The sequence below is a fragment of the Pelodiscus sinensis genome, chromosome 12 (assembly GCF_049634645.1).
Source record: "Pelodiscus sinensis isolate JC-2024 chromosome 12, ASM4963464v1, whole genome shotgun sequence".
Lineage (NCBI taxonomy): Eukaryota > Metazoa > Chordata > Testudines > Trionychidae > Pelodiscus > Pelodiscus sinensis.
The window spans coordinates 22,755,606-22,764,959 of NC_134722.1; the positions used below are offsets into that span (position 1 = coordinate 22,755,606).

The 9,354-nt window shown below is 50.2% G+C and overlaps 1 protein-coding gene across 8 annotated transcripts in view; it reads left to right on the top strand.

The window, feature by feature from the left end:
- Positions 1-9,354, top strand: part of CEP89 (centrosomal protein 89) — a 113,308-nt gene that overhangs the window by 73,441 nt on the left and 30,513 nt on the right. The gene's annotated exons all lie outside the window — the stretch shown is intronic.

Below are 9,354 nucleotides of genomic sequence, written 5' to 3' on the forward strand. Positions count from 1 at the left end.
TCTGTACTAATATGGTAAACTGAAATATAATCTTAAACTAGAGTATATTAAAATTAGAATTACCAGTATTGAGATGTATTTACAACTTCTATCAAGGTGCATTTAGATGACCCAACAACCCTCCAAAGACCCCCAAGCCTTACTAATGTGGTCCCAAATGTACTGATGGGAGCAAGGGACAGAATTCTCATGTATGAAATCAGGGCTTTTGCGCAAGAACTATGATGCTCCTACTCAGGAATAATCCTTTTTGTGCAACTGTTCTTGTGCAAGAGGCCTCCCAACTCCTCACCCTCCTCTGCTGTCCTGACTCCTACCCTTCTCACAGCCCTCAGCCTTCCTGCAACCTGCCCCCCCCCCACTAGCCCTTCTCTTCTCCCTGTGCCCACTCCTCCAGTAGCCCCACTCTGATCATGTGAGCAACCCCTCTCCTAACACCTCCCTCTACAAACCTGTTCTGCGTCTCTCCTCTGGTGGTGGTCCCTCCACTGCAGGTTTCTGCCCTTCTATTTCACCCCCAGAATCTCCTGGCACTTGCACCTTCTCTTACTCCTGCACCCTCCTGTTGCCTCCCCCTTCCCTCACTGCCCCTACCTCCTTTGCCCTCTTTTTCCCTGATGCCCACCCCCTCACCATCTTCTGCCCCCGTTCCCCTCATGCCTCTGTGCCCTCACACATGACTTGCTCCATCCCGGCCTCCCTCATGCCCACCCCTTCTTTCAAGCCTTCTCCCAGCACCTCCCCGTCCCCTCTCTAGCCCCCAATGCCTTTACCCTCTCTCCTCCCAGCATCACCCTGTCCCCCTCCCACTGACACCTCCCCTCCTTTTTCCTCATTTTCTGCACTTGGCCCCCTGGCATTTGTCTTCTCTACCCTGTCCCTTTGGTGCCTTCCCTTCCTCTCCTCCTCCGCACAAGCCCCTTCCACTTCCAGCCCTTCCCCTTCCCCTACCTTCTGCCTTCCACTTTGTGGGGCTAGAGTCTGCACTCCATCCCTGGACTCTGAACCCGCAACTCAGCCATACAGCGCAACGCAGCGCCCAGCAGTTTTAAAATCCCAGGCCGTGATGTTACGTCATTCCTGGGCATCTCCCCGCCTACCGGTTTGAGCATGCCGTGCAGGGCGGCAGCAGCCAGCAAGGGGAAGCTCAGTGAAGGTTGCGCACGGCGGGGATGGGCACGGGAACGGGAGAGATGCTCTGGGACTGGGGTGGGAGGATGGATGGGGGGGGCTGAGCCCCGCTCCAGTTCCAAATATTGGTGGAGCATGGGCACCACGAGCCCATACAACTCACTGCCCGTGCCTCTGCTGGCTAGCTGGCTCTTTGTCTTTCAGAGGGGGCGGGGGAGTGCCAACTCCTCGCGGAACCCCTAGTTTTGCTTCGCAGAACCCCAGGATTCCCCAGAGCACCAATTGGGAAACACTGTCATAGAGTCTCTACTTCAGGCTGTTGAGCCCAGTGGTCTTCAAATTTTTTAAGCTCACGATCATTTTTTTAATGTAACTGGAATCCAGGATCTGCCTCAAACCCAAATAAACTTGCTCTTTCTCCTGCCCTGCACCTTCTCCAAGGCCCCACCCCAGCCTACCTGTTCTCCAAGGCTTTACCTTGCTCACTCCATGCTTCCTTTCTCTCCTACCTTCACTCACTTTCACCAGGCTGGGGCAGGAGGTTGATGTGCAAGGCGTGCAGGCTCTGGAAGGGAGTTGGGTGCAGGAAGGGCTCAGGGCTGGGGTAGGGGGTTGGGGTGCAGGAACTGTTTCAGGGTGCAGGCTGTGGAAGGGAGTTTGAGTGCAGGAGGGACTCAGGGCTCTGGCAGGGGTTTGGGATACAGGAAGGGTTCAGGGATGGGGCAAGGTTTCAGGATGCAGGTTCCAGCTGGGTACCACTTACCTTAGGAGATTCCCAGGTAGTGGCGCAGTGGCGATAAGGCAGGTTTACCGCCCCCCCCCCCCCCCTTTCTGCCTTCAATGCCTTCTCCACTACCTCAGACAGAGTTCTGTCAATTGGTCTGTTGAGATTTCCTCAACTTTATTTTTTTTTCTCCTCTTAATAGTTAGTTGTACTGTTAGTTTTAGTAATAGTATAGCTTCTTTTTTTGTTTTATCGTATTTAGAAAGATACTAGTTAGGTTGTAGTACTTTACTAGAATTTTTTGCCAGGTTTCTGGGCTTGAAATGTTGTCCGTCATGCTAGGAGGTGATCCCAGCGTAGCCAGCCAGAGTAAGTCTCAGGTCCGACACTAGGCTCTCCAGGTAAAAAATACGCCACACAGGTATCTGTCAAACACAAGTAGTTTATTTCCTGACAGCTAACAGCTGTGCCCCATAACTGAAAGAACAACATAACAAAGAAGCAGCATATCTTACGTCCCTTCGTGCAAGCCTGGGACCCCGGGTAGGTTGCAGACGAAGTGGGAGGTTGTCTCAGCTTCTGATGCACCGGTATCCAAAGCCCATCGGTGAAGTCCGATTTGCTAGGCTCTGAGGCAGCCTTAAATACAGTTTTCCCTGCCTTGTTTTACAGTTTGGAAATTTCCAGGGTTTACTCATTACATGCTGATGTAGGGCTTAGCTGTTAGTTATCGATCTGGTTCTGATCTGGATTTTATTGTTCTTTGGCCCTGTTTACGTGATCAGTACGTTAGGGTAAGCAGAATTGTTTATGCGTTCTTGCCCTTTACCCTCATCTCATACTTGTTCTTGCTATACTGGCAACAATGCTTATCTTAAGTAGCGTATGTTCCCAAAGACTTGCTTCTGGCTCATCAAATATAGGGAAAAGAGGGAAAGAATGCAGGCCTAACCACCCCCAAAGTAGTACGTACGAAGTTCTTCCGCAATTGACCACTACACCCAGTCAGCAATGAACACTCTTGTTGCGCCTGATGGTGCAGGGAATTTGCATGTGACCCAGAAGTGCACTAAAATCAAGAGGTAGAAAAAACAGAGAGAGATAAGGCTTAATCTTTTCATGATGGAGAGCTTTCTACACCAATTTTAGAGCCCTCATCTGCTAGTTTCCAAGCAAGTCTACTGCCTCTGTGATATCAGAGCCTCATGCCTCCAGTGTATTTAAGAGGAAGACACACCACTCTTCTCCTAAGCCCTTAAAACAGGGCTACTGCGATGCTCTGTTAGTTTGTGACCCGCGGTGTAGTTTGGCTTTATGCGGGGCTCAACACGCGGTCCATGGGTGGAAGCCAAAACAGAAAAGTAGTCAATATAATGGCCTCCTGTTGATATGTGTTTTGGTAGTTAAATTCCTGTACTGTCATTGCTCATTAAAGTGCTGTCATATGAGTGGAAATTGGGTAAATATTGCATTTTATTAATATCAGCAGAACTGACTTAAATGGGGCCTGCATGTTGTGTAGTCTTGCCTTAATCTTTATATTCATGCCTGTCAGTGTGAAAGAAGTTATTTGCATATATATTTGCACGTATATGGAATCACACTTAAGTTGTGGCCCTCAGCGTGTGCTGTGAGTATCCCTGTGGCCTCTGGACCTTCCAAGTTGGGTAGCCCTAAAAGAAAGTGCACTGGTTCACTGCGTAGAGAATCTACCTCTAAAATGCTAAGGTCTTTGGTATCTTCAACTACTCCAGTGCTATCACCTCTCCAGTCAGGCATGGCGAGACTGAAAAATGGCAAAGCCTTGGTCCCAGAGAAATCATTGTTTTGTTAATAGACCAATATGACAAGAAGAATTATTTCTTCTTCGAGTAGTGTCCACTGTAGGTGAAGGGTTGCCCTGAGCCGCAGATCGGAGCTTTGTATAGCAGTTTCCCCTGTTGAGCCACGCATGCCCAGGAGGCGTCTCGAGCCCTTCCTGCCTCCTGAGGAGCGTGACTCAACCCCCTCCCTTTCAGTTCCTCTTTAACTGCCCTCGTCAGTGGACGGAGCAGTCAGGAGCTCCCTGTCAGATTATCTGACTACTTTCCTCTTAGTTATTTAGGCATAGTTAGCTTCCCCTCTTTTATCCTAGTTACTCTTTCCTTGTTTCTTTATTAAAAAAAAACAAAAAAAAAACTAGAAATAGGAAAAATAAATTTAATTAAATCCCCCCCTCAGGGGGCTTGAACTTACCTCAGACCGGGACTCTGGTGAACCGGCTTTCTCCCGCCTGTCAAACAAGAAACACATAAAGACTTTAAAAAAAAAAAAAAGAAGAAGCAAAACCACATAAACTATAACAATATAGAAGATAAATATAATAATTTCAAGAGGGAGAGAGCCTGCAATGTCTGGCTCCTCAGGGTTTAAAAAGTGCAGTCAATGCCGGGACCCAATACCGGCTTCAGATGGCCACTCGGACTGCATACAGTGTTTGGGGGAGACTCCCTCTCCCCACAACTGTACCCACTGCAATTTCCTGACGGCGAGAGCCAGAAAAGACCGTGAGCTCCGCCTCAGGATGATTTTATTTGAAAAAGCTCTACAGCCTGCGGGAGAACAATCTGCACCGCGGCAAGAGCCTCCACCGCCTTCCAGAAATGCCCCGAGACAAAGAGCTTCTCCATCCCGCTCTCTTCCAGCCTCTTCCTCTCCCAAACATAGAGGAGAGGCACACCAGGCTGGGAAATCCCCTGCCACTAAGGCTTCGGGGTGATCCTCCCACTCTGCGCCGGTATCGGGGTGCTCAACAGCTGAGCGGCCCCGGGAGCGCTCTAAGCAGCCGGCACGGCATGAAAAGCCAGTGCCACTTGCAAGCGTGGCACCGTTTCCAGCCCCGGCATCGCTTCAAGCCTCTGCGGCGCCCTGGGAGCATTCTAAGCAGCCGGCACGGCATGAAAAGCCGGCGCCGCTTCAAACCGCGGTGCCACTTCAGAGCGCGGCACCGCTTCCAGCCCCGGCGCTGCTTCAAGCCTCTGCAGCGCCGAAAGCAACTCCACAGCTTAAAGCTGCGGTGCCTCTTAAAGTCACGGCACCGCAGCAAAACGATGGGCAGCCTCCGAAGCCTCTGGCAACAGCTGATGCTCCGCTGGTCCTCCCACAGCCAGACAAGCAGCCAGATGAGGCTCCTAGGGATCAGCCCCAACAAGAGACTGATCCATACAGTAGGCATCATTATCTGTGCCTGCCCTCTATTTCTTACTCTCCTGAGAGGTCTCCATCAAGGCAATCCCCTCCCAGGTCGATGTCACCTCTGTCTCTTCACGACGCTCCCCTTCCTGATGATGACCACCACACAGTCTATTCCTCGCGACATCCATCACCTGGGAGGGCTCGCTCTCACCATTATAGGGCTCTGCCACAACATGGCCCATGGCACCCATACTGGCCTTACCCACCTCCACCTTATCCACCGCAATGGGGACCGTGGGAATACTGGGAGCCATATAGACACCGCTCCCCACCTCGTTCCACTGCATCCCGGAGAAGTTTGCCTCGGCCACAACCCCTAACTCCATCAAGTTTTTCGGAGGATGAGGTGGAACGAATCTCAAACAACGACTCAGATACTCAGTCAGTAAACATCACACACTCTGATGCCCTTGATGCACAACCAGAGGACGCCGTCAGACACTGGAACGATTGACTATCTAAAACAGTTCCAAGAACTATTCAAGAGAGTAGCGACAAGCCAGAATGTCTCCCTGCAAGAGGTGCAGAAGAAACAATACCAATTGTTAAAGAATCTACATCCGACACTACAGGGCAAGATTGTCCTACCCATAGACGAGGCAATCATGGAGACCTCAGAAGATCTGTGGAAGACGCCTGCATCTATCCAACCAACCAACAGGAAAATTAACAGAAAGTACTTTGTCCCCTCAAAAGACAACGACTTTCTCTTCACTCACCCACAACCTAACTCACTAGTCATAGACTCAGTACAACGAGCGAAGTTTCCACAGTATAGGATGGGCAATGCAGACAAGGACCACAAAAAGTTGGACTCCTTTGGCAAGAAAGTATACTCCTCTTCAACCCTACAACTCAGAATATCAAATTACTCTGCTCTCTTAGCAAATCACAACTTTGACAACTACTCAAAACTGGGAGAACTAATGGAGCATCTCCCCGACTCCAAAAGACCCATCTTAAAATCAGTAGTTCATGAGGGCCATATGATCGCCCATGCCACTCTCCAAATGGCAATGGATGTAGCTGACACTGCAGCCTGAGTTACAGCTACATTGGTGGTGATGCGTAGAGCTTCTTGGCTCCGGTCATCTGGAGTTCCACGCGAACTCCAGCCCAAAGTGGAGGACTTGCCATTTGACAAGCAAAAGCTATTTGCAGCCACTACGGACGAAATGCTCCACAAGAGCAAAAATTCTAAGTCCACACTTCGCACGCTAGGTATGGGCACGCCACCCTATAAACGCAGGCGATACACCCCATATAATTCATATAATCGATATCGGTATGAACAATACAATCGACCACAGAGGCCTTATGAAGACAACAGACCAAGACAGCGAGGTCCCAGAAGGCGACCCAACCAAGCCCGCCCGCTAGCTAACCAACCATCTAGGCAGCAAATTTGAACATTTGGTCGAGGGTCTGCAAGACCTCCCGTTCGATCTCGCACCTCAACATGGCCATCTATTCAACCACCGTTTGCGTGCCTTCCTCTCACAGTGGGAATCCATAACATCGGACCTCTGGGTCCTAGAGATAATTCGAGTGGGCTATACCATCCCTTTTATTTCTATCCCCCCTACCCTTCCCCCTACCCCATCGCTTTTCAGGGACCACTCTCACGAAACCCTTCTAAAACAAGAAGTCAATTGGCTCCTTGTCATTGGGGCTAGAGAAAGGGTATCCCGAGAGTTCCAGGGGAGAGGGTTTTACTTGAACTATTTCCTGACCGAGAAAATAACGGGGGGCTGGAGACCTATATTGGATCTCCGCAAACTGAACAAATTTCTCAAGAGACAGCGTTTCAAGATGGTCACTCTTTCCGCAATCATTCCTGCGCTAGATCGAGGGGACTGGTTCGCAGCCCTCGACCTCCAATATGCCTATTTCCATGTAACCATCCACCCCGCCCACAGACGCTACCTACGCTTCACGTTGGGACTGGACCATTTCCAGTACAAGGTTCTTCCCTTCGGTCTCTCATCAGCTCCGAGGGTATTTTTGAAGGTACTGGCGGTCGTAACCGCATATCTCAGATGGCAGAACGTCATCATATTTCCCTACCTAGACGATTGCCTTCTAAAGGGATCCTCATACGCCGAAACCGCCTCTATGATACATACGACCTCAGTCCTCCTCAGTCGTCTAGGCCTTCTAAATCAACCAAGACAAATCAATTCTGCACCCGGTTCAAGATATAGAGTTCATTGGCGCTCACCTGGACTCAGTTACAGCCCGGACATACCTACCTCAACAACGCTTTGCAACCATGCAAAAAATTATAAACAGGATGCTCACAGTTCCTACCACCACAATACTTACATGCCTCCGACTAATGGGACACATGGCTTCCACCACCTACATAGTCCACCATGCTTGTCTGCACTTTCGATGTTTCCAGCTCTGGATTGCAACAGTTTATATCCCATCACGGCACCCTCGAAACAAAACGGTTACTATCCCACCAGACGTGCTCGCATCCTTACGATGGTGGACAGTGCCAAACAATCTTCTGGCGGGGGTTCCGTTCCAACAAATCGAACCCACTATTCAAATCACCACAGATGCTTCCCTGCTCGGCTGGGGGGCACATATGGACGGTCACGAAGTTCAAGGCAGGTGGTCCCCAAACGAGACACTCTTACATATTAATCTCCTCGAATTGAGGGCAGTAAGAAATGCCTGTGCACACTTTGCCTCCGACATCGCCAATCACAGAGTCCGCATCCTAACGGACAACATCTGCACGATGTTCTACATAAACAGACAGGGTGGAGCCCGCTCCCGCTTGCTATGCGCGGAGGCTATTCGCCTGTGGAACGCGGGTATCCGCAACCAAGTCACCCTTATAGCATCCTACCTACCCGGAGTGAACGATACCAAAGCGGACTCCCTCAGCCGAAACTTCACCGCGGACCACGAATGGGAGTTACATATGGAGGTGGCGAACTCAATTTTCCACCAATGAGGATGGCCATTGATAGACCTCTTTGCTTCTACCCAGAACACCAAATGTCCCCAATTCTGCTCCCGTGCAGGGGCAAACACTCTCTGGGGGATGCCTTCCTAATCAAATGGACAGCCCCCCTACACTACGCCTTTCCTCCCATACCGCTCATCCCAAGAGTTCTGCGCAAGATCCTGAGAGACAAAGCCCTAGTCATCCTGATTGCACCATCATGGTCTCGCCAAACCTGGTACCCATACCTTCACAGGCTAGCGGTCCAGCCACCCCACCCACTACCATACCGGATAGACCTACTATCTCAGGACGACGGCAGGATACTGCATCCACAACTCAATACCCTGCATCTTCACACATGGCTTCTCTCTGGTTCTCGGAGGTAGAAGAGCGCTGCTCCCAGCGAGTAAAAGACGTCCTCCTCCATAGCAGGAGACAATCTACTCGGAAAACTTACCAACAGAAATGGACACGTTTCTGTCACTGGTGTCAGCCAAAGTGGAGCCCCGTGCCTCCCCACTAAATACCATCCTAGACTACATTCTGGAGCTTAAAGCATCAGGACTGTCAATCTCCTCTCTAGGGGTACGTCTAGACTACATGCCTCCGTCGACGGAGGCATGTAGATTAGACAGATCGGCAGAGGGAAATGAAGCCGCGAGGCATAACGGGGCGGTCGACAAAAGGGTTTTCTGGCGACAGGGGAACGTCCAGACTGCCCCGATCTGCCGACAAACAGCTGATCGGCAGAGCGGGGCAGCCATTTAAATTTAAATGAAGCCGCGATTATTTTAATCGCGGCTTCATTTCCCTCTGCCGATCTGTCTAATCTACATGCCTCCGTCGACGGAGGCATGTAGTCTAGACGTACCCTAGGAGTACACCTCTCTGCAATAGCAGCATTTCATACTTCAGTAGACAGCTTCTCCATTTTTAACCATCCTATTATGAAGAGATTCCTCAAGGGACTCCAGAATGTGTACCCATCACATAAGGCCCCACCCCCTTTGTGGGACCTAAATCTTGTTTTGAATTGCCTCACAGATCTCCCTTTGAGCCACTGGCAACAGTACCACTTCCCTTCCTTTTTATGAAAGTCTGCTTCCTATTAGCCATTACCTCCGTCAGGAGGGTGAGCAAACTCGGAGCATTAATGTCAGAACCTCCTTACACAGTTTTCACAAAGGATAGGGTCATACTGAGACCCCACCCCACATTTTTGCCAAAGATCTGTACAGAATTCCATCTCAACGAACCAATCGTATTACTTACCTTTTTCCCAAAACCGCATTCTTCGCAG